The sequence below is a fragment of the Nuphar pumila genome, chromosome 13 (genome assembly GCF_984573655.1).
Source record: "Nuphar pumila chromosome 13, dmNupPumi1.hap1.1, whole genome shotgun sequence".
Taxonomy (NCBI): domain Eukaryota; kingdom Viridiplantae; phylum Streptophyta; class Magnoliopsida; order Nymphaeales; family Nymphaeaceae; genus Nuphar; species Nuphar pumila.
Genome location: NC_143261.1, coordinates 27,098,667 through 27,126,080, shown reverse-complemented (window position 1 = coordinate 27,126,080; position 27,414 = coordinate 27,098,667).

Genomic DNA, 27,414 nt, shown 5'->3' with positions numbered 1-27,414 from the left:
TGCTCTCTAGTAGGTGGCGAGGACTCCTTTCTACCAGGATTCTTCTCACTCATAATCGCAAAAACCTTGGTCTGCTGCTCGACTTGGTCTTCATCCAATAGAGTAGCTACCTCAATAGCCTCTTCGAGCGACTTTGGCCCGCTTGTGAACACTTTGGTTCTCAGAGTAGGCCTCAAACCACGAGCGAACTTCATTGCTCGATCATTCTCCGTGACATAAACATTTGGACAATATCACTCCAAACCACGAAACTTAGTAATATAGTCAAACAGGGTCATCGTTCCCTGTTGCAGATCTAAGAATTCTTGCATCTTCTTACTTCGTTCATGCTTAGGAAAATACGTCGAGTTAAAAACCTCGACAAATTCATCCCACGTAATGTTCGTGTCTTTGAATTTAACCAAAGAGATCGTGTCCCACCACTTCTCAGCGTGGTCTTTCAAACGATAGGTACCAAAATTCACTTTTTGTTCCTCTGGGACATCCAAAACGCGAAAAATACTTTTTATCTCGTGTATCCACGACTCAGTAGCTTTAGGGTCCGTCTTACCTTCAAAAGTAGGAGGATCCAATTCCTTGAAAATGCTTATAGGTAACCGTGCTTATGTTCTGCCCACTTTGGGCTACGGACTGAAGATTCGCACCCATCTGTTGCATCGCAACCACTTGCTGTTGTGCAACCTCCGCGAGGTTGTTCACAGTGCCCATAATATTGTTGCATCTAGTCTTCCAAGTCATCTATCATGACAAACAAACATAATAATAAATTGATAGGTCTGACAACCATGCTCGCGAAACGATAATCGCAGCAATCATTCAAAAATTATCAGGTGCATTATAAATATTTCAAGCAAAATACATCACAACTCAAGCAAAAGTCACATCGCAACTATATCATGCAGCAACATAACATATAAACGCGTCCACGAATGACCTCAAGCGACACCATACAAGTTCGCTATCGCTAGAAAATCACCATTCTAGACGACAGACGTTAGAGAATCACCACTCTAACATGACAAAACAAAGAGAATCATTACTCATATAACATCGTTAATCATATCATCGTTAGGGAATCACCACCCTAGCGGCATTGTTAGAGAATCACCACTCTAACGACATTGTCAGAGAATCATCACCCTGATGGCATCGTCAGAGAATCACCACCCTTACGACATTGCTAGAGAATCACCACCCGAGTCGCATCATTAGAGCATCACCACCCTAATGACATCATCAGAGAATCACCACCCTGATGGCATCGTTGAAGAGTCACCACTCCAACGGCATCGTTAGAGAATCACTACTCTAACGGCATTGCAGGAGAATCACCACCCCAACAGCATCATTAGAAATCATCATCCTAATGGCATCGCTAGAGAATCACCACTCTAACGGCATCACCACCCTGATGGCATTACTGGAGAATCACCACCCCAGCAGCATCATTAGAGCATCACCACCCTAATGGCATCGTCAGAGAATCACCACCCTGACGGCATCGTTAGAGAATCACCACTCTAACGGCATCGCTGAAGCGTCACCACTCTAGCGGTATCACTGGAGAATCACCACTCCAATGACCTTCATTAGAGAATCACCACTATAATGGCATCGCTAGAGAATCACCACCCTAGCAGCATTACTAGAGAATCACCACTCTAGTAGCATCATTAGGGAATCACCACCCCAATGATATCGTCAGAGAATCACCATTCTGACGGCATTACTGGAGAATCACCACCCCAACAACATCATTAGAGCATCACTACCCTAATGGCATCGCTAGAGAATCACCACCCTAGCGGCATCGTTGGAGAATCACCACTCCAACGGCATTACTGAAGAATCATCACTTCAGTAGCATCATTAGGGAATCACCACCCTAATGGCATCATCAGAGAGTCACCACTTTGATGGCATCGCTGGAGAATCACCACTCCAATGACATCATTAGGGAATCTCACCCTAATGGAAACACTGACACACCAGGAATCCGAGCCAACACAACACCACAATCCTCCCGACAGTGGTGGAAAAAAAAAACCCGCAACGCTCTCTCAAGAGCAGCAACACCCTGAAGATCGGTGTTAGGCTATCCCCCCAAAAAAATGACCCTCTCAGGAGTCAATTTCCATCACCGGCAACACAAAAGCAACTTGCTATGAGCAAAACATCGGATGTGTTCTCATCGCTAAGAACAACGGAGATCTACAACATCCACCAACGGGATACACAGAGGCTCAACTGACACAGAAAAGGCTTCAGCCTTCTATCCAAAAAGGTCATACCCGAAAAGATACCCTTTGCCAGAGACAGGGTCACGAACAATTCCAACAAGTTGGAAAAGAGGAAAAACACTCACTTAGAGCCTCACACGACGATTCTTATCAACTACATCGCCTTCAACACAATTAGTATAAAAGTTTCGATCATCGCTACGATTCTTCAATCATCTCTATCAGCAAAATGTGGAACGAGAAGGGCAAACTACGCAAGTAGTTCCCTAGGTCTCAGTCAAGAACTACAGCTCTCGCAGGAGTCGACTCGAATTAGCTTGGGAAACTATATCCACAAGCGTAAACGAACCCTTTGGTTCCGACATCCGATACCTTAACTCAGATGTATAAGGCCTAAACACAAAATTGTGTCTCGCGTCGGACGACACCCGAAATATCATAGAATTTGAGCTAAATATACAGGAGAAGTAACTAAACAACAAAAACATACTCTATTGGGCTAAGCATACTTACAGTGCGATGGTCGATGCATGCAGAGACTTGAACCACACTTCTGAAACACTTTTCTAAAACACTGCTCTGATACCAGATCTGTGACGCCCCAGAATTCCCGACTTTGAAAATCCTTTGGATTTTAGGATAAATTTTTTTTTTGAAAACATTGTGCAAATGCGGAAAGACCAAAAAGGGAAAACAAGTAGAAAACTCTGGGCGGGTCACAGGGAGAAGCAACAACATTTGAAACAACTTTATTTAATACATTTTATAAAATGGTACAACCATTCCCTTTACAAAAACTCTGTCAAGATCCTTGACGTTATAGAAGTGTGGGTTCATGTCCTCCGTCGCACATCAAGCTCCATCGCACGCCTAGAAGAAAACACCTGTATCCCCATAAAATGGGGTCAGTACTCTTGCGAGCTGGTGAAACAAACCAATCACAATATACCAATATGTGGAAAACGAAAGCTAAGATATTATCATTTCTCATACATTCATTCACAATAATTGAACATGTATAGCGTAAACAAGTTTAAAAAGAGTGACAAAACTACGCATGGAGCAGTAAGTGATGACAATTAATAATAACATGCTTTCTAATATAATTAAGCAAATTATGCAAGCAGACAATATAAGGTTATATGCATTGAGACAATTGAGCAGAACTACGACTCACATAATGAAACAGTCAGGAATGTGCAATTCAAGCATAGGTGTACGTGAGCATATATGTGCATTGTGCAACAAGTGCGAGAACTAGCAAGGTGACAATACAAATCATTGGGCATCACGATGAGACAATTAGAAACATTTAGCCACGGTAAGGCGTCTCTAGAAACGACTCACGAGATATGTAAAAGCATATAAACCATGTATCTCTAACACAAGTGAGCTCGTCTCACAAGGTAGGGCCATCACCCACACCAAAACTCGCCAAGGAGTTCCAATCCTCACATAAGTCTCAAAAGACTATAACCCCCATACATGTACCTCGAGATCCCTTCGTACCTAGGGAAATACATTTAATTACACACTTTGATACGATATCATGCAACACATAACACATGATGATACACTTAAATAAATACATAATTTGTGTCGTGCCGTGTATGACAAGAGAAGTGCCATAATTGCATTATTTCGTTTGACATACGCCATAGGTTTCTTAATTACGCAAAAACCTTATTTTACTTGAAGTCATTCGATAAGGTGTCATTTGAAAGCATTTTGCGTTCTATTGCAAAAGCGAACATACGCACATAAGTGTGAGTCCATACCACATCACATCGATGGTTTATCCTTTCTTTATGCATACATAACCATATTTACGTAAGTTTGCTTTGGACAAACATGCACCCTTCGTAAATGTTGTGACGTGTCAAAACTATGGAGTTATCGGGGTAATGGAACCCGCGTCATAAGCGTACATACAGCCCCATAGGCTGCATCCTAGAGGCTCGCTAACAAGGCTACTAAGCACGACAAATGGGAGAAAATCCCAACTGCTGAGCGGGAGTCTGTCAAAAACAAACCAACCAACCACCTGCCACCCGATGCCATGGGGCACCATACTTAACACATAGCAGGGCCCGGTTGGGCGGCACTGCAGAACCGAAAAAGGCACTGTAGACTTGTTGTAACAGTACTGCAGGAGCTGAACCACTTGGACCGAGTAAGTCTGGTCCAGGGAAAGACCACGGGCGTAGGTCTTCGGCAAAAGATGGACAACCCATGTCTGGACTGAATTGTCCAGACCCACGTCGGGTTGGTTCATACAAGAGCGAGGTCTGGACTGGGCATCCAGACCGAGTGTGGATCAGCCACCAAAAACAGCACAGGTCTGGACCGACTGGTCCAGACCATGCGGGGCGTGCTCAGACTTGAGCACGGTCTGGACCGAGTGTCCAGACCCAAACTGGGCTCAGCCAGCACTGAAGGGAGGGGCGCAGACCGACTGTCTGCACCCAGCTGCAGCCTAACAGTCGCACATGGTTGCAGCAGGTTCGTGAACCCAAAATAGAAGGCGTGAAGGGCTTAACGCCCCAACTGAACTTAGCTTGGAACAGGGGCCTTTGACAGGTCTGGACCATATTCGGTCCAGACCATGTCAGGCCAGAGGTAACCAAATCCCCCAACCCCGCCGTGGGCTCGGCTGTGGGTCATTTCAGACCACAAAAGAGAGAGGAAAACACCCCGGGCTGGTGATCGGTCTGGGGTCACCTACTGCTGGACACGTCCAGTAGTCCGGACTGGTCCATATGGGCAAGAAAGCAAGCCATGGCGTCCATGGCCAGACAAAACAGAAATGAGGTAAGATGAAGGGGGAAAACGATGAAGCAATCCACCATGGCTCGACCCGCCTATCCCAGACCAGCAGCACCCGAACCCAAGAGGGTCGACCCGACTGAGTATGGATGTTGAGCATAGGGTCGTTCTAAGATCTCCTTGCCAAAATAAAATAAAAAACAAGGGCGAACTGAAACTAAAATGATCTCGTGGCATCTTACAACTACATTGCACAATAAAAATGCATGCAAGCATACTCAATAAAATCGACAAATGTGAAATGAAAACTGAAATGTTCTTAAGCCAATAAACGACTATATTGTGTAAAGAAAGTGCCTAAAAGCATGCTTAACGAAGCCCACAAACATGGATATGGGAAGAGGTGTCTCACATTCGAGGCTTTCAATGTTGAAGATGATGTCCACGGATGGGAGAAAGGGAGAAGAGAGGAGAGCAAGAGAGGAGAGAGAGAGGGACTCCAAGAAAATCGCCCAAAAAAATGCCTTCTCTCTCTTTCTCCATGTATTAAATACTTAGGTTAAGCAAGATGGGTGGTTGAGATCAAAGTAGAAAAGATGGAGGGATGGGGTGCTCCACGCCCCCCCCATAGCCGCCCACTCTTCCAATCAAAAGCTATTATTTGAAATGATTTAAACCCTCTTTCAAAAACGCCATTCAAGGGGTTTTGAAAAGCCACTAAATTCTTTGAAAATTTCAAGGGGAGCCCCAAGGCTGCCACCCTTTTCAGCCTATCATTTTTTTGTTATTTGAAAAGGTTCAAAACAATAACCAAAAGGCCATGGGGCGCAGCCCCATGCCTTCCTCTCTTGAAAACACGCCCCTCATGATGGACTCTAAGCCTCATCATGAGGCCTTGAATCAAGGGCTTGGCCAATCGTGGCCCTCCCTTTTCAAGCAGAACATTCTTTTACAAGAATGCCACCACTCAGTTGGTCAACCATTGATTAGCTGGTCCTCATGGCCACAGATGTTCACATGGGAGGTCGCCCAATGGGTCTGGGTCGTCCCATGGGTCTGGGCCATCTCCAGATCCAAAAAGGCCAATGCAATATTTAAAACAATGCTCATTTAATGCTTTTAAGTATAAAATTGACTTTGACACATCATTTATTCATTTTCACAATCTTAATTGACATGAAATGTTCAAAGCTGCTTAAAGAAATTTCCCTTTGTTTGCGAGGAATATGCTTGTTACGACTCCTGTACTATCGTTAAGTAATTCTCGTAATTTACATGCACTGACGAGGTTTTTTAGTCGTATAGGTCCCAAATTCGAGGACAACTATACAGATATATTATGAACTTACCCTTAAATTTTCAGAAGTTAATTCGCCAAGAATTGGGCTATTCTTACTTATGTGTTATACTTATGCAATTTAGGGTCGCGTGCATAATGAACCGAAATACAAAGCATAGTCAATTTATACTTAATTACGTGCTACAACCTTATATCCACATGAAAGTATATATATCAACTCTATGCAACAGGGAATTCTTCAAAAAAATTTGTGGGTCTTACAATCTTTGTTTTGCTATATATATTCATTGTAAATAGGAGAGAAAGTTTGATGAATGAATTATTGGTGATTTTTTTGTTATTTTCTTACATTTTTTTCATTATTCTCATTTATGTAGAAAATTAGTTTTAGCTAGAGTATCAATTCTGTCTGGTTCAAGAGCAATCCTCCAGTCCACTACATCAGACACGGTTTTATATGCAAAAATCGGGCAAAGCTTGTTTGTTTCATTGAAAAATAACTCATTTGGTATAAAATTGGGTCGTTTTCTCAAGACCTCATCATGGGTGAATCAAACACCCATGAAGTAGACCACGGGTTTTCGTAGTAAAACCTGTTCATACTCCATGTGAACACGTTTTCCATAGGGTTACTACTTTTTTTCTCTTTTTTTTTTTTTGAAAATGGTCACAGGGTCACTTTTTTTTTGTGTGAAAAGGAACACAGGGTCACTGTTGTTTTTAAATTTATAAAGGTGTGTATTTCCTATGAAAGGCACACCCATTGAAACAAACTCAGTCAAAGTTGGCAACCTTTTTTTTTTTTTTTGAAAGGCAAGTTGGGGTTAGGCAGACCCCTACCAGATAACTCTTAAGCCCCATGTGGCAGAGGGATTCGAACCTGGGCCTTAAACTTGGCACAGGACCCCACTTACCACATGGGATACCACCTGCTACAGCACTGATGGCGATTCTGAATCCACCATGAGTTGTTCAAGCAAACCTGAACCATATGTCGCTAAAACTAGTATAACGAAAATGTCCGTGAACCGAGGTGCGGGGTCCTTAGTCAAGCTGAAGCCCATTGAATCTCTCTGCCACATGGGGCAACTGTTGTTCTGGTAGGGGTCTGCCTAACCCCAGCTTGCCTTTCAAAAAAAAGAAAAAGAAAATGCTTGTAAAGGGAAATTCAGTAGTAAATTAAATTTTCTTTTATTTTCATCAAGAAAAAAAATCAACATATATAAAAGATTAAAAAGTATAAAGTCAATAAACAATAAAAAACATATAAAAATAAAGTATTTCTTCTATTGCATTAGTTTAGCGATCATCCATGTTAACTCTGAAATATAATCATGATTCTTGAAAATGATATTAGCTTTTGAAAATATAACGATAAAAGCATGCCATTTTCAGCCCCCAAGAGGTTTGGTACATTGGGATGAGGCCTTGGCCTGTAGACAGGTGATCAGGGTTCAATTCCCATGGGTGTCAGCTCTCCTTGCATATAAGAAAGAGCAAGGTCATTATGTCCATTGCTCGTGTTGAAGTAAGGTGACTCTTTAGGTGCAAGGGGTGAGTAACTAAGTACTTACCCAGCACGGCTAGGTCTTTGATCTCAAATACAAGCATACAAGTGTTTAACCGCTCTGGTTATTGCCAATTCGTCAAATGGGTTGAGTGCGTTGAGTTTTTTCTGTCTCAACATGGAAAATGCATGTCCCTACACAACAAACAGTTATCTTTTGTGAGACGCAAGGGGTTTGGTGTAGTGTGATGGGGCCTAGACCGTTTGACGGGCAGTCTAGGTTCAAATCCCATGGGTGTCACCCCTTTGCATAAGCCGAAGCTTGATGATTTCCTGGGGTCGAGGGTAAGCCCTCAGAGTTTTACGCTAACATGGACAACGACCTAAGTACGACATGTTAAGTCAGCATGGTTAGGTCTCTGCACCTGAAGCAGTTTCTCTGAGTAAAAAAAAAGAGTTATATTTTGCCGCATGGTCAAAGTTGTGTATGCTCCTCGGTAGGTGGAAGACCTTAAAGATTTTATCAACCAGAGGCCCATCAATACGGTGTCGATAGTGTTTTTTTTTCTTCTTCTTCACTTTTAGGGTTGGGGTCAAAGGCGGAGCTGGGGGGGCACCTCCCGACCCAGTTAAAAATAAATAAATAAATTTTAAAAGCCCAATCCTAGCCCAGACCTGATTCTCAGGTCGGATCCAGCACCTGGCGAGGGCGAGCACCCGCCCGTGCGCTGGATCCGACCTGTTTAACTTATTACCTCGCAGCCCCTCTTCTTCTTCGATCTTGATTTTGAGTGACCTAGCCCTTGCCCTCATCTTTCCCAAATCCTCCTACTCCCGACGATCGATCCAACGTCGCCAAGCTGCCCAACTTCTTCTTCGACGCCGGTCGAGTTTTTTTTCCGACGTTGACCGCCCACGTTTCTCCTCTAAGCCTCCGGCATTGCTCCCGTGCTCCTAAGTGAGTGAGATGATGAGACACCAACCGAGCACGACGACGAGACACCGATCCTTTGGGTAATTTGACTAATCAAATATGTGCTAGTTTGATTTAATCAAATTATAGGTGGATTAGAGTAGATTTAATCAAATCAACTCTGAAGTAGGGTTGATCTTGACCTGAAACAATTCGCTGCATTTATTTTTGATCAAATTTTATTTAAAATAAAAAAATAATTTACCCATTTTGGGGATAAATCCTATTTTTTGTTTCTGAATGAGCTCTTATGCATATATTCCTATGTATATATTATATACATATATACATATATGCCGATGTCTCTCAGTCTTTTATCTCATGTTAATTGTTTGACTCACAAATTAAATTAAAGTGGAAGATGAATGTTGACTGTTGATGGTAATTTATGTTTTTTGGTGCAATAATTCTACTTTATCTATTCATTTTAGTTGGAACAAAGCTAAGAGAAGGTTGTGAATCAATGACTTCTGAATTTTAGAATAAGTTCTGATTTCTGAATTATAGAATCAATTATCTAGTTTATCTACTCGAATTATATAGAATTATAGAAAAGTCCTGACTTCTAACTTGTGTTTTAATGTTCTGATATCCAAATTAATTATCTTTGGACAATAGAAAAAGGTTGTGAATCAGTGAATTTATTTGAAGGACAAGAAGATATATTTGAAGGTTGTGAATTAGTGAATATCATTTCAATGGTGCTAACTTTTATCTAGTTACTCTCCTAGTGACTTGTGAGTATATGCTTAACTATTATCTAGTTGCAATTTATAAATTTATTGTTGTTATTTGTCCTGATCCATACCCTATGCATAATTATTAATTTGTTATAGTTGTTAAGTGTTAATTGTTATAGTGTTAATTTATTAATTGGTATAGACTTATAGTGTTATATTGGTATTTTTCTGTCATTTATCACCAATCAGTAACTGTATCTGATTCGATGTACTTGTGTATAATTGTAATGATTAATTGTGTAGATTATTGATAGTTTACGTGTTTGATTAATAATTTTATCACCAATTAGTAAATGTATCTGATTCAGTGTACTTGTGTAGAATTATAATGATTAATTGTGTAGATTATTGATAGTTTATTTGTTTGATTAATAATTTTATCACTAATCAGTAACTGTATTTGATTCAATATACTTGTATAGAATTGTAATGATTAATTATGTAGATTATTGATAGTTTATGTGTTTGATTAATAATTTTATCACTAATCAGTAATTATATCTGATTCGGTGAAAAATTTATACTTGCTTTTCTCTGAATTTTTTCACTACCTTAATATGATATTATTCAATTATTTTTTTATTATTTATCATCAATCAGTAATTGTATCTGATTCGGTGTACTTATGTATAATTGTTATATTGAACAGTTAAACTAATACTTCTGTAAGTTGAAAGAGTCAAAGTTATGCTCATGTAGTATCTTATTTATTGGTAGAATTTGAAATGGAAAGAGGACAATCTTCGAGCACTAAGAAAAGAAAAAACTTGTTATCATTTTTTTTGAAGTTAGACAACTCTTTAAATGGACAAGTCGAGGAAACTCCAAGTCCTACTCCAACCATTCCTTCATTACCTGAGTATATTCTATTTCCAAATCCAACTTTAGAATCTGATTTTTATATTGAAAGAGATCCGGGTAAAAGAAAGCGTATGTGTGATCACCCTGTTAATGAAATAGATCGAATTAGACGGGCTTATCTGAGGGTGGGACCTTTTCAACCAAAACTTGCATAATACCCAAGTAGACAATGTGGTAAACAAGTGCATCAATGTCAAGAACATTGGTATGATAAGTTTCGTTGGCTAGAGTATTCTCCGACAGAAGATAAAGCATATTGTTTTTATTGCTTTCTTTTTCTTGATAATAGCCCTTCTTCGAATCTCTTAGCATTGGCAATGGTTGGGTTTAATAATTGGAAGAGGGTTAGTCAAGGAGAAAAATGTGATTTTCTTACCCATGCAAGAAATGCAGAGATTTTGATGAGACCGGGTTATCACATTGACAAAGTGATGAATGTTGTATCCCAAGAGGAACGTTAGAAAGCTCGTTTGAGAGTAAGAACCTCAATGTTAGAGCTTCAGTGGTTAGCGCTCCAAGGTTGCGCATTTAGGGGCCATGATGAATCTTTATCTTTATTGAATCATGAAAATTTTATTGAACTGGTTGATTATTCTGGAAAAATGAATGCAAATGTTGGTAAAGTTGTTTTGGCTAATGCTCCAAGAAATGCCACATACACTTCTCTAGATATCCAGAGGGAAATTTTGCATATTATGGCAAACCGAGTACAAGGTATGATTCATAATAAAGTTGGAGATGCACCGTATTGTATCCTTGTTGATGAAGCACGAGATGCATCTAAACGAGAACAAATGTGCATTGTATTGAGGTTTGTCAATGAAGAGGGGATTTTAAGAGAACGATTTTTTGCAATTAAAAGTGTTAGTGATACTGACTCGTTGAATCTGAAAAATCAAATTTCTGATATTCTTAGTAGTCACAACCTTCAAATTCAGAATATGCGAGGACAAGGGTACGATGGTGCTAGTAATATGCGGAGTGCTTGGAATGGGCTCCAAGCCTTATTTATGAAGGATTGTCCTTATGCATATTATGTCCATTGTTTTGCGAATCGTTTGCAATTAACATTGGTTTCTGCAGCTAAGGATGTTCATGACATTTGGCAATTTTTTTCTCATTTGGATAATGTTGTTAACGTTATTACTTCTTTGCCTAAGCGTGTTGTTGAGTTGAAAGCAGCACATAGAAAATAAATTAAGCATTTGTTAGAAACTGGGGAACAGTTGACAGGAAGTGCGGCTAATCAGATTGGGAACTTGCATAGAGCTAGAGCTACTCGTTGGAGTTCTTATTATGAATCTGTAAAGAGCTTGATGGATATGTATGTTGCAACATGTAAAGTATTTGAGTGCCTGATTGAAAATTCTCCAAGTGCTAGATCTCAGGCTGAAGTTGATGGTGCATACACTTTCATTATAAGTTTCAAATTTGTATTTGTCTTGCATTTGATGAATCAAATATTTGTAGTTACTGATATTCTATGTCAGGCCCTTCAGAAGAAAAATTAAGATATCTTGACTGCTATGAGATTTGTCTACACTACAAAGCCTTTGCTTCAAGCTTTGAGAGAAGATGGTTGGGAAGAATTCCTTCAAGAGGTAACATCATTTTGTTCAACAAATGATATTTGCCTACCTGACTTCAGTGGTTCATATATGGTTGGTCGATCCCGTGGTCGTGAGTATCCCTCAGTTGAGCATCACTATCATTTTGATGTTTCCAATAAAGCTATAGATTTCTTGTTGGTGGAGTTAAATACTAGATTTAATGACACAACAATCGAACTTCTTTCTCTCAGTGCGACAGTGGATCCTAGAAACTCACTTGAATCCTTTAATATAGTTGATATTTGCAAGCTTGCAGAGAAGTTCTATCCTCAAGATTTTACACCACAAGATATATTTTACTTGAAAGCAGAGTTACAACATTATCAGATTGATGTGGTTTTTGATCCTCGATTTTAAGTACCAACTCTACCTAATTTGTATCAAAAGTTGGTTGCAAGTGGAAGGTCAAAAAGTTATGTCATGCTAACTAAATTATTTCATCTTATATTGACATTACCAGTTTCTACGACCACTACAGAACGAGCATTTTCAGTGATGAAACATGTGAAGATGGAAATTCGTAACAAAATGGATGACAGTTTTCTTGCTGACTGTATGACATTGTATATCGAACGAGAATATACTATAACTTTAGTTATAGATTCTCTTATAAATGAATTTTATGCTACGGGTAACCGTCGGGGTCCATTTTAGTTGGTACTTTTGTATTTTGATTTATTTTGTCATAAATAAAAATTTTACATTGTTATGAACTTCAAATTATCGCACCAGTGTTATATATTGCCATTAGATAATGTTTAAGAACTTTTCGTTGAGGTTGAAAAAGACTGCAGCAAATAGTTTGATTTGTCCATATGAAATAGATTTTTATTAATAATTGTAGCCATTTTTTATTTTATCTCAAAAAAAAAATTCGGGGGCGCTGCCCCTGAACCCCAGACTATCACACCAAATTTTTTTTTTGCTACACCCCTGTTCCCCCCCCCCCCCCACCTCACATGAATCCTAGCTATGCCCTTGGTTGGGGTATTGGTCAGTGACAAGTCGTCAAAGTGGGTTAAGTCTTCTATCTCCAAATGAAAAATGTGCGCCCCTAACCAACCAACAGTTAAAAAGCATGTGACTCAATGAACATTTTAATGTGTTGTATTGTTAAAGCAATAGCAATCATGGAAAACGTTTTTCATGCATGCACCTAATCAAAGGGTCGAGGATGCTCAAGAGTTTCAACTTCCAAGCTACGTCACAATGATTTGTAGACTTGAGGATGCAGGATTCGAATTCCACTCGAAAGTTTGAATTTTTTCTTTCAAAAATAGGACATGAGGGCATGAAAATGTTTAATCTTTTAATCAATTAAAAACTGTTTTTAATTTTTTTTAACATTAAGAATAGTTTTTTAGTGAAATATAATTAAAATGCAATAAATATTAATATAATGTCGTATGTGCTAGTGTCTGTGTCAACTTGTCTACTAGTGTCACCAAGGACACTCAGCCAAAATGGTGTGTGCCTGTGACATAACTTCCAAGACATTTTAGGTTGTCATTCTAAATGGCAAAACATCATGATAATTTTAAATGTCATGATTTTTGTTAAAAGATTTTTTTTATGACAGTTTCCTGCTGAGGTAAGTAATATTTATGTTTTTTTTTATGATGAGGAAACTGAACCGAAGTGAGGGAAAACCATGGGTGGAGCCCCCACTACTAAGGATGTATACGATTCAAATTTAATGTTTCTCGTGTAAATTGCATTATGTGCAACTTATCAATATCTAACTTATGTAATTTTCAATATGCAGTAATACCCTACAGACGTAATTTTCAATGTTGTAACCTTCAATCCTCTCAACTAGTTTTTTTCAGAATGATAGCTTTAATTTTATAAGTCTTTTGGTATGTAATCAATGTTGGAAGGATATTTGCATTTCTTGTGAAACTTAATGTAGTGTCTTATATTGTTCTGTTTTATGACAAACTCAGATCAATTCAAAAGCAAGCTATGAAACACAAGAATCAAGTGTGAATTCTGTTTAAGTCTTACCATAAAGTTAGTTGTCATGCCTCTTTGCATGACCCAATTTCCACATTGTCGAATTTGTTAAGAGTTTAACAAAACATGAGGTGAATATGCTTATACACTGGATGGTCATATTCAAAAAGAGTTTTTGAATGAAGTCATTTTCATGAATCGTGAGTCACAAAAATAGAATTGTTGATATTTTTGTGAATCACCGTTCATGAAAATGGCTTCATCCAAAAAGCTATGGAACAAAGGAATCATGTATGAACTCTGTTTAATAATGTATCTTTCACATGTATAAATCGTTGTAATATGTATCATTCACATGTATAAATCATTGTCTCACCTAGCCTACAAAGCTATAATTTTGATACTGTAGGTAAATTGTCGTTGCTTAGTGCTTATATAATTAATGAAAATCGTTGTCTCATCTAGCCTTCACATATACAAATCGTTATACATATACTGTATCATCCATATTGTATAGGAGGGCCTATACCCCATCTGGTATTATCCATTCACTCAGTATATGCAATGGATCACAAATCGCTGTTGTAGTAACATAATATCGATTTGTGAGATATTGTTTTGTTTGTTAATATCATTTTTTAAGTTATTATGCTGCATTTTCGTATCGATTTTAATAATATATTTTGCCATGTGTATAATGATTTGTACAACTGGATGAAAATCACAATGTGCATGAGTACAAATCGCGATAAAAGTGCACAAACAAATCGTTGTCTCATCTACAAATCGATGTGAAATTCAAAAAAAAAGTTTGAGGTAAATTTGAAGTGATTTACAACATGATAATGATTTACGTTTTATACAGAAATAATATTTTAGTAACCGTTGCAAATCGATGAGTAAATCATGATATTATATATCAATATCGTTTACAAAGACAAACAAAGATATATCATTGTCGTAATAGCTTCTTAAATACAAATCGACGTTATTTACAACCACATTCATTTACCAAAAATATTAATATCTATTTATAATACATCATGACCAATGGCCGAAATGACTCATTAATAAATAGCCGAAAAGAAAAATAATAAACAAAGCCACACAATGTATAGACTTAGTAAAGAACAAATCGAGAATAATTCAATCATACAAATCGAGGTAACTTTATAAATACAAATTAATTTTGTTCACAAAGACTAACAAAGACATATCGTTGTCGTGGTAACTTCATAAATACAAATCGATTTCATTCACAAAGACTAACAAAGATATATCATTATCGCAGTAACTTTAAAACTATAAATCGATGTGATTTATAACTGCAATCATTTACGAAAAAACCTAGTCTTTTTTACCTGACCATAATGGTTTGACTTAGATAAAATACATGACCATCATCATAAAAAAAACAGATATCATCACCAGTAGGTAATTATCGGGATGTCTAATTGTATTTATAAAGTAACTGCGACAACGATATATCTTTGTTTGTCTATGTGAACGATATCGATATGTAATATCATGATTTACTCATAATAATTTACAACTATTACTTAAATCAATTTGTACTTTACTAAGTTTAAACATCATGTCGATTTATGTATACATGCGTAAAACCCTGTAAAATGTAAAACCCTAATATAGATCTATATATAAAACCCTACCCGACCCATTGTCCAGGTCTAAAACCCTAATCTATTTAACCTCTCTTCCTCTTTCTTTTATGCGGCAACATAGCTTCTTCTTCTTCTTCTTTTTTCTCCTCTGTCTTCTTCTTCTTCTTCTTCTTCTCTTTCTTTGTCTTCTTCCTTGCATTTTTCTTTCTTCTTTGTTCTTTTGTGTTCCTTCTACCTGTGCTTGATAGATGGTGTTTGATACTGATAACGTAGTTGTTTCATGCCATGAGGAAAGATTTGTATAATCTTCGATGATGATTATGGTGGTTATCTGCATGATAGACAGAGGGTGATGCTGATGTCCATCCATTTGATCTATTCCTACTGTTGTACCCTCCATTGTTCACAAACTATACTTCACAATTGAAAAAATATCTGCCCAATCTTCAATATACTTCATGACAAATACGTAAAAGCGATTTATCATGTAGCCCCTCGGCTTCTTCAAGGGGACAGTGTCTGAGCTTAAGTTGTGAAGCATATTATCAAAGTGCACCAGTGCTAGAGTCTCTAAGAATCAGCCTCAGTCCGAGAAAAATGGTACAGTGGGCTACCATTACTAATGTGATCATTTTCTTGGAGAGGATGTATCCTAAGGTGCACATAAAATCGCTTTGCAACAGGACATGAACTCGATGATGAACGATATAGATGTTTTGGTGATCTCTTCTGTAAAAATGGGAGTCTCTAAAAGATAGATATGCGTTTGATAGAAATGTTTTCCCATAGATATTGTAACTAAATACTAATATTTTTTGTATATGAATGTGATTGTAAATCATGTAAATCATGTGGATTTGTAGTTACAAAGTTACAACAAGAATGATATGTCTTTTTTTGTCTTTGTGAACGAAATCGATTTGTATTTGAGAAGTTAACTCGTTTTGTATCATTGAAGTAAAACCCAAAATCCTTAAACCCTAAACCCTCAACCCTAATCGCCCGTAAAAGCGATGGTACATCATTGTGTAAATCACGATGGTACGTATCGTTCACTTAGACAAAGCTCATTGTCTAAAAGACATAAGCCAATATGTAAATTGTGAGGGTATAACGATTTACACAATGACGTCTATGTCGGCCACAACTGGATGAAAACCGCACTGTGCATGAGTACAAATCATGGTAAAAGTGCACAGTCAATGTTTGTGCAAATCGTGATCACTGTTTATGAATGTTTGTGCAAATCATTTCAGCCTTATATAAACACTTGTTCGATTTTAATTTACGCAGGTTGATCATTACAACAATTTGTTCAGTGACATTTGTGTGCTACACTGATTAAAATAGATTTATACACTTATAGAATGTCACATTAAAGAAAGCAACTTATTTTCACTATACACAACGCTAATCACTTTTACAATTTTCATTTACGAAGGGCGAACATAACAACAATTTGCATTTACTACACATAACAGTCCAACTTATTGGCGTGTTTAGTAAAATTAAAATTTTATTTATTTCAACCAAGAGAGATTTACATAATTTATATACACAATCTTACAAAATTTTTATACAAAATTTGGTTGTACAGTATAAAATCTGTTAGAAGTCGATGTACATCATATTATTTCTGAGGGGGTCGCGGCGTTCATTGCCTTCTAGGTATTCTTGTCGGTTGAGTTTTTTTCTCTTCCGCAATTAGAAACTCCGTCAATTTTTTGCATAGTTCTGTGCGGAATCCAAGTATATCATCCTGCAATAAAAATGTAATGTGACACCAACATATAAATTGAGTCCCTAATAATAGAGGATAATAAAGAACATACAACATCAAAATTCGGTTCTCGTCCATTGTATATTGCTTCAATATACTTCATTACAAATACACCATAATCGACGTCATTATTTTGTAAAAGAGCATCATGTACTGAGCAAAACCTCCACTCGCCAATATCGATGCCCAAAATGTCTTTGATGAATCCCACATGTGGTTAATACAGAAGAAAGTAAGTTCCTGGTCACCGTACATGATACGATACCCTTATAGATGAAAACTTAACAAATGCAAAATGTCATGATGTACACCAGTGTGTAAGTTCAATGAGTTGTAGCACCATATTAGTTTTTTCTATAAATCCATCACGTATAAGACCCAATGTTGAGCAGTTTGCCAGAGTGTAGAAATCAACAACTGCAAATCGATAGTATAAATTGTGTTAGGACTGTTATGCCTAAATCTTGGACAAGAAGTTTCTTCACTTACCTTTTCACTTGACCAAAAGTCTCCACAATGATCATCGTTACCCCAGTATGATAGTCCATTTTGAAATCCAATGGAGTATGGCAATCGGTAGATGAAACACTGTTGAACGAAACAATGATAATTGTAAGGTTAAAACACGAAGCAACAAGAGTAAATAAAAAAAGAAAATAAACATATAAGAGAACCGATATACCATGAAATAAGGGGTGACGATGCGTCTAGTATTGGTTGTCGTGTTGCTTTGAATATACTTGACAAAATCAGATATAGTCTGTTTGCAACAAATATGCATGTGTTAACATACATACCCATGACATACATAATATATAACTGATAGTGGTTTCATACGTACAAAATTACTGATAGTGTTTCCTTCTGCAAATTCATTTTGCAGCCGTTTGATGTTATCTCGGAGCTCTTTGTTGAGTTTTCGAGCACCGTTTTTTGTGGATGTTTCATTGGCATTAGCAAAATATTCAAGAAATGATATTGAATTTTCGTTCTACAGTACACAACACAAATCGAATATACGCCATAAAAGAGACAAATTTTGAAGAAAATCGATACAAGGTTTAAACAATATACGCCTGATTCACCATCGTTGGTCGTGTAGCTGTCATCTTCTCCTTCCTCGACATCGATACCCCCTTTGCGATGAAGCAGGTTATATGTTCAATTCACGAACATATTGTTTATAAAGGAACCTTCGGTTTGTAAGTTCCTTGTTCATGAAGCAAAGCGAAGCGATACTGTCCTGAACTTGTGCAATGTGTCACTCATATATAAAAGAAACATTGTTTCACATACCGCTAGTTTTAAAAAATTACTGCATGTTTTCAAAAAGCACGAGCAAATAAATTACATTGTGCATTAATTAAATTAAAAGTATCATTTCATCGGCCTTTTACAAAACTAGTCAACATGATAGGACATATCAATCAAATCGCGATAGCATGTATCTGTGTTGATTTGTTTTTCTATCCTCTTTTTCGTCTTTTAGCAGTCATTGTGTAAATCACGATAGGAAAATTGTTAACTTAGACAAAGCTCGTCAAAGCAAATCACGATAGGACAAATCATTGCAGCGAAATCAATTTGCAACTGTGACTTAAATCGATATCAAGTTGTAAATCGATTTGTATTTCAGAAGTAACCTTGATTTTTACTTTATCTATTCTAAACATCGTCTTGATTTTTTTATTGTTTTAGTTTTTCTTCTTTTATTAATCAACAATTGTGTAAATTGCGGTAGGATATATCGTTCACATAGACAAAGCTCGTCACCTGAAATCCTAAACCCCAATCCCTAAACCAAAAACCCATAAACCTAAAACACAAAGCTCATCAATCGCGATATTATATATTGATATCGTTCACAAAGACAAACAAAGATATATCATTGTCGCAGTAGCTTCTTAAATGCAAATCAACATTATTTACAACCACATTCATTTACCAAAAATATTATTATAAATACAAACGATTGTTATCTAAACCGTAAACCCTACAACCTAAACCCTAAAACGCTAAAACTAAACCCTAAACCCTAAACCCTACAACCTAAATCCTAAACCGAAAATGATAGACCTAAAACCTAAACCCTAAACCCTAAAAGGCTAAACCTAAACCCTAAACCCTAAAACGCTAAACCCTAAACCCTAAACCCTAAAATGCTAAACCTAAACCCTAAATCCTAAACCCTACTACGTAAACCCTAAACCCTACTACCTAAACCCTAAATCCTAAACACTAAAACCTAAATTACGTTGATTTGTAGTTATAAAGTTACCGCGACCTCCAATGTTGTGGCCTAATAACAGTGAAATCGATTTACAACTGTTATTAAACCGGTATCAAGTTGTAAATCGATTTGTAGTTTACCAATGAACATTGTGTTGATTCATTTTTCCTTCTACTTTTTCGTCTTTTATCAGTCATTATGAAAATCGCGATACAAATCTTTTTCGCTTTATGTCTGTGGTTGTACAAATCGTTACAGCGAAATCGATTTGCAATTGTTACTTAAACCGGCATCAAGTTGTAAATTGATTTGTAGTTTACCAATAAACATCATGGCAATTCATTTTTCCTTCCTCTTTTTTCGTCTTTTATCAGTCATTGTGTAAATCGCTATATAACATATCATTGACATATCAATGTTTGTGCAAATCATTTAAGCCTTTTATCAGTCATTGTGCAAATCGTGATGGTACAAATCATTTCACACATAAGAAGAAGAATAAAGAAGTAGGATAAGAAAACAGAACGACATAAGAAAAAGAAGAAGAAGAGGTACACATGCGTAATATAAGAAAAAAGGTATGACATAATGTTTATGCAAATCACGACATGAAGACCGTAAAAGCAATCTCAAACATTGCAACGATTTGTTCACTGAACACAATGCTAATCACTTTTAGGATTTTCATTTGCGAAGGGCGAACATTACAATGATTTGTTCACTATACACCACTAATTGCTTTTAGGATTTTTACTTACGAAGGGCGAACATTACAACACTTTATTCATTATACACAATGGTAATCACTTTTATGATTTTCATTTATGAAGGATGAACATTACAACGATTTGTTAATAGTACACAACGCTAATCGCTTTTACGATTTTCATTAACGAAGGACGAACATTACACCAATTTGTTCACATACACATCACTAATCCTTTTTACGATTTTCATTTACGAAGGGAGAACATTACAACGATTTGTTCACATAAACAAAGTTCGTAAAAGCAAATCGTGATAGAAGAAATACTATTTGTAAAATGACGTCTATGTCAGAGACAACGATTTGCCTTTGCTATAAATAAGAGTCCAACTTATTCACAAAAAACAAACAACAACAACAACTATGCCTTCATCCCAAAACAATTGGGGTGGGCGATATGAACCAACAAAGAAAATCATTCTGGGTCTTCCACATGAATCCTTCTCCTCTATTCATTTCTATCCAATGCCATGTCCTCGGTGAGGTTCAAAGCATTCATATCCTTTCCTATCACCTCCATCCATGTCTTCCTAGGCCTACCCCGACCTCTTTTAACTAATATATTTTCCCGTTTCTCCATCCTTCTAACTGGAGCATCATTAGGCCTTCGTCGAATATGTCCAAACCACCTTAAACGATTCTCTCTCATCTTATTTTCAATGGGTGCAACGCCTACCTTCTTACGTATCTCCTCGTTCTAAATCTTATCTTTTATTATATTTCCACACATCCATCTCAGCATACACATCTCAGCTACACTCATTTTTTGAATATGATGTCTCTTGGCAGCCCAACATTCTGTACCATATAGTAAAGCGGGCCTAATAGTCGTCCTATAAAACTTTCCCTTCAACCGCAATGGCATTCTACGATCGCACAACACTCTAGTTGCACTCTTCCATTTCATCCACCCAACCTTTATCCTATGATTTACATCTCCATCAATTTCTCCATACTTTTGAATGATAGATCCCAAATATTTGAAAGAATCATCCACCGGTATTTCTTTCTCACCAAGCTTCACTACACTCCCATCTCTATTTCGTTGCTTACTAAATCGACATTCCATCTATTTTGTCTTACTCTTACTCAACTTAAAACCTCTTGCTTCCAATGTCTGTCTCCATAATTCTAACTTAGCATTAACTCCAGCTCTAGACTCATCAATCAAAACAATATCATTAGCAAACAACATACACAACGGTACATTTTCTTGAATTAATCTCGTAAGCTCATCCATCACTATAGCAAATAGGAAAGGGCTTAAAGCAGATCCTTGATGTAACCCAACCGTTATAGGAAAATGGGTTGTCACCCCTCCACAAGTGTGGACATTGGTTACTACTCCTTCATACATATCTTTAATTATACTAATATACTTGAGAGAAACACCTTTCTTCATCATTGTCCACCAGAGAACGTCCCTAGGTACTCTATCGTAAGCCTTCTCCAAATCAATAAAAACCATATGCAAATCTTTGTTCCTCTCTTTATTTCTCTCAATAAGTTGTCTAAGAAGATGTATAGCTTCCATAGTAGATCTTCCAGGCATAAAACCAAATTGATTCTCAGATATCATGACAACCTTCCTCAACCTAGACTCAATCACTCTCTCCCAAAGTTTCATAGTATGACTCATGAGTTTTATACCACGATAGTTTGTGCAATCTTGTATATCACCCTTATTCTTATATAGAGGCACCAAAGTACTCTTCCTCCACTCATTAGGCATCTTATTTGTCCGCCAAATCTTGTTAAAAAGATTTGTCAACCATTCTAAACCTTTCTCTCCCAAGCATTTCCAAGCCTCGATAGGTATACCATCTGGGCCAACTGCCCTTCTTGATTTCATTTTCTTCAAAGCCTCTGCAATTTCTTTCTTTTGAATCTTGCGCATGAAGTCACGATTCATCTCATGAAAATGAATGGAAAAGTCTTCAAGATCCTGAGCATGACTTTCATTAAATAGCTTATCAAAATAATCTTTCCATCTCTCCTTAATCTCCTCATCTTTGACTAAAACCCTTTGCGTTTCATCTTTGATACATCTAACCATACCCAAATCCCTCGATTTCCTATCTCTCATTTTTGCAATCCTATAAATATCCTTCTCACCCTCTTTGGTATCCAACTTGTCATAAACCTCCTTATATACCTTATCCCTCGCATTCCGAACTATTTTTTTAGCTTCCTTCTTTGCTATCATATACTTCTCCAAATTCTCATTATCACGACTTTTACTTAGATTTCTATAACACTCTCTTTTAACCTTAATAGCTAATTTGACATCCTCATTCCACCACGATGTATCCTTACCTAGCGGTGCACCGCCTTTAGACTCACCCAATACCTCCTTAGCCACCTTTCTCATGCCACCCGCTATCTTATTCCACATAGATTCTGAATCCTCCTCGAGACACCAATCAACTTCCTTAACTACCCGCTCTACAAACATTCCTTGTTTAGCTCCTTTCAGTGTCCACCACTTAATTCTAGGATCTATCCTATGTCTATCCATTTTGTGGCATTGTCTAATTCTAAGATCTAAAATTAAGACTCTATGTTGTGTAGCTACACTTTCTCCCGATATAACCTTACAATCGATGCAACAACCCCTATCTCTCTTTCTAAGTAAGAAAAAATCTATCTGACTCGTATTAACCCCACTTTAAAATGTTACTAGGTGAGACTCCCTCTTCCTAAACCAAGTGTTTGCTAAGATCATATCATAGGACAAACCAAAATCTAAAATCTTTTCTCCACTATCGTTTCTTTCTCCTATACCATAGCCTCCATGGATACTCTCAAATCCATCCCTACTAATGCCTACATGCCCATTAAGGTCACCGCCGATGAAAAGCCTTTCTCCATAAGATATCCCTTGTACTACTCCATCTAAATCTTCCCAAAATTGACGCTTAGTGGAATCATCTAAACCTACTTGAGGTGCATAAACACTAATAATATTAATAATATCCGTACCTAATACTAATTTAATAAGTAAAATCCTATCACCCTTCCTACGGACCTCAACTACATTATCTATAAACTCACGACTCATAACAATCCCTACTCCATTCCTATTCCTATTTATTCCTGTATACCAAATCTTATATCCCCAAGGTTCTATCACTTTTGCTTTCTCACCTACCCATTTGGTCTCTTATAGACATAAAATATCAATCTTTCTCTTACACATAACATCTACTAACTCTACCAACTTACCAGTTAAAGACCCTATGTTCCAAGTGGCTAACCTAATTTTATGGTCTTGGACTAACTTCTTTACCCCCACCCGTTCAACAAAGTGAGGGAACCCTTGCCTATTTGACACCACACCCGGGCGCCGGTGTGACGCGTCGCTTCTGGGCGACGACCTAGCAACCCTTGCCCATTTATCACTGCCTCTGGGCCTATAGAGTACAACGCGTCGCTCAGTAGGGAACGCCCCAACGAAAATCTCATATTGGTTTATATTCATAGGGTATGACTAAGTTTTTATGTTGGCTGTCACAGGCCTACCGCAACCCTCCTCCTTTATCCGGGCTTGGGACCGGCAGTGTATAACTAAACAGTTATACACAGGCGGAGTTAGTCCAACTTAATCACGTGTTTAGTAAAATTTAAAATTTATTTCAACACAAAGATTTACATAATTTGTATACAGTCTTACAAAATTTGGTATACACAGTCTACAAAATCTGTTAAAAATCTTTGTACATCATATTACTCCGGGGGGGGGGGGGGGTCGCGTCGTTCATTGCCTTGTAAGTATTCTTGCTGGCTGAGTTTTTTTCTCTTTCGCAATTAGAAACTCAGTCAATTTTTGGCATAGTTTTGTGCGGAATCCAAGTATATCATCCTACAACAAAAAGGTAATGTCATACCAATATATAAATTGAGTCCCCAATAATAGAGGATAATAAAACATGTTTAAGTGTAGAGCATACAACGTCGAAATCAGGTTCTTGTCCATTGTATATTGCTTTAATATACTTTATTACAAATACGCCATAATCAATGCCATTATTTTGTAAAGGAGCATGTTGTGCACAGAACAAGCTCTACTTGCCAATGCTGACACCCAAAACATCTTTTACGAATCCCTCCTGTAGTTAATGCAGAATCAAGTAAATTCTGAGCCACTGTACAAGATACAATACACTTATAGATACAAACTTACCAAATGCATAATGTCACGTTGTACACCAGTGTGAAAGTCCAATGAGTTATAGAACACCGTACATATATTGTATCTGAATCATTATACTAGATATTGTCCTAGAGTGATTTACACAATGACGTCTGTATCATTGAAGTTAACTTGATTTGTTCTTTACTAAGTCTAAACATCGTGTCGATTTTTTTATTTTTCTTTTTCGTTATTTTTGAATGTCATTGTGTAAATCGCGATGGAACATATCGTTCTCTAGGACAAAGCTCGTAAAGAAAAACCGTAATAGGATATTCAAATAGATTTGATTCGATTATTTGATGGGTTTAGGTGGGATGGCTGTACAGATCATGATAGAACACCTTCTATAAAAAATAAATCGTGATCTCTCATACAACTGGTTGCAAGCCAATCACGATCACTTTTATTTATGAAGGATGAACATTACAACGATCTATTCAGTGGCACTTGTGTGTTATACTTATTAAAAAAAAAATTAAACAATTAAATAATATCACATTACAAAAAAGAATTATAGAATTACAACAAAGAATTATAGAATTACAACAAAGAATTATAGAATTACAAAAAATAATTATTGGGATAACAAGAATCACTATCATTTATTCAGTGACACTTGACGACTCAGATGGACTATGACATACAAATCGTCTCTTTCTTTTTCTTGGTGGACTCTCTATCCTCGGTGGCCTCTTGGTTCCCTCGATCTTATTGTAAACACTGGTCATCATCTCTACCAGTGTATCATATTGTGATTGTATTTGTCTCCTCAAATTCCTCACCTGCTTCCGTAAGTCCTTATTCTCCCTCTTCAATATCTCTAACCTTGTGGCGGAGACCACCTTCTCTTTTGTGAGCTGTGTTCGCTCTTCAACGTGTACTGCAACTGAGGTAATCATTGTTGTAGCCGGAGGAAGACGATGGACGTATTTTCTATGCTGGGATGCGACATGATGGGGGACATGAGAGAGGCATGAGTTCCCAATATTCTCAATCTCAAGATTTTGATGCATGGGTTCTCAATATTTTTGGAAATAGTTGAGATCATATTGTCGTTCTTTATAATCATACGCTCTGGCACAAACACCTCTTTTGTTCTAGCTATCCAATTATTCCTTGTAGCGTTCGTGCCAATTCACGTTCCTGGCCCCACCACTATTCATCTTACTTCTCACTTTCACAGGCTTCTTTGGGGTAGACTGTCCCAAGCCAGATTATAGGAGAACTTGACTACCATGCTGCAACTCGGCTTTATAATTGCTAAACAGTCAAATATCGCAGATAGAAAGTCTCACAGCCTCAGCAACAACCTCTTGGTCCTCGTCCTCCCCATCTCCATACGGTTTCCGCACAACTTGTACATTGGAGATTATTGTTTAGGTATAGACAATTATTCATGCTAATGAATGCTAAATATTAAAATTATTTATAATAACTAGTGTTAAATATCTTACAATGACTGTTACTAAGAATGCTAACGATTACAATGACTTACACTAATAAAAGTTAAATGCTAAAACGATAACGATTTGTACTAAGGAATACAAAATCCTGCAATGATCATTACTTAAGAATACAAACGATTACAATGATTTATAGTACTGAAAGTTAAATGCTAAAGCGATAACGATTTGTACTAAGGAATACAAAATTCTGCAACAATCATTATTTAAGAATGCAAACGATTACAACGATTTACAATATTGAAACTTAAATGCTTAAGCGATAACGATTTGTACTAAGGAATACAAAATCCTGCAACAATCATTACTTAAGAATGCAAACGATTACAACGATTTACAGTATTGAAAGTTAAATGCTAAAGCGATAACAATTTGTACTAACGAAGATAAAATCCTGCAGCGATGATTACTTAAGAATGCTAAACATTTCAACGATTTATACTAACGAATGATAAATGTTGAAACTATTGTAAATGATTTTAAACCATTTACCTCATTTAATTACAGACAATCTAAAATGAACTTAGCATTATCCTCCTTAACATTTATTCTAGCCCACCGACCGATCTTTCAAAAAACATAAATCATAGGGTCACACTGAGGCCGCAACGCGACAATATGTTCTCACGCCCAGGCCTACAAAATTAATGTATTAGTAAGACTATAACCTTTAACGATCTTAGTCTACAACTATCAAATATGTAATAAATAATTACCTGGACAAATGGCCAAAATCCTGTGTCAGTTTTTTTACCCTTACTCGCATGGTAAAGTTGACTATACATGTGTGCGAGCATAGCAACACCCCATGCATAGTTGTCGATTTCATCTAAGTATTCCAATAACTGCAACCATAGGTAGCTTATCCTCGAACCAAACAAATCAGAAAATAAAGTAAGTCCAAAAAAATAAAGAAGGAATGCGCGTAACTCTTGGTCAGCTCTTTCAGATGCACATGTAGTTGACCGACCTTCCCATTTAATATAGAAATAAGAAACTTTCATCGATGTAGAAGTGCTTTCACCAGAAATACATTGACTCTAGACGTCCATCGACATTCCTAAAAGGGTCGTGCACTTTTCTCTTGCGTTATAGTTTTAATCCTGTAATAGGACAACACTTTCATGACACTTAAAGCCAGTAATCCGCGCCACATCTTCTAGGGTCATGGTAATCTCAAAAGAATCAAACTGAAATATGTTCGTCTGATGATTCCACTTATTTACCAGGTGGGTCATGGTGTTTTAGCACGTTTCAAAATAATGCTGGTCCAAAAGGCCGCCAAAGTTCATATTTCATAATCGATCCTTCTGATATTCACTCAACTATCCATACCACGACAGAACTATAGGCCACTGACACCGCCCTCTGAGCTTTTCACCTGGTGCTCTACTTCTCTTCTGAC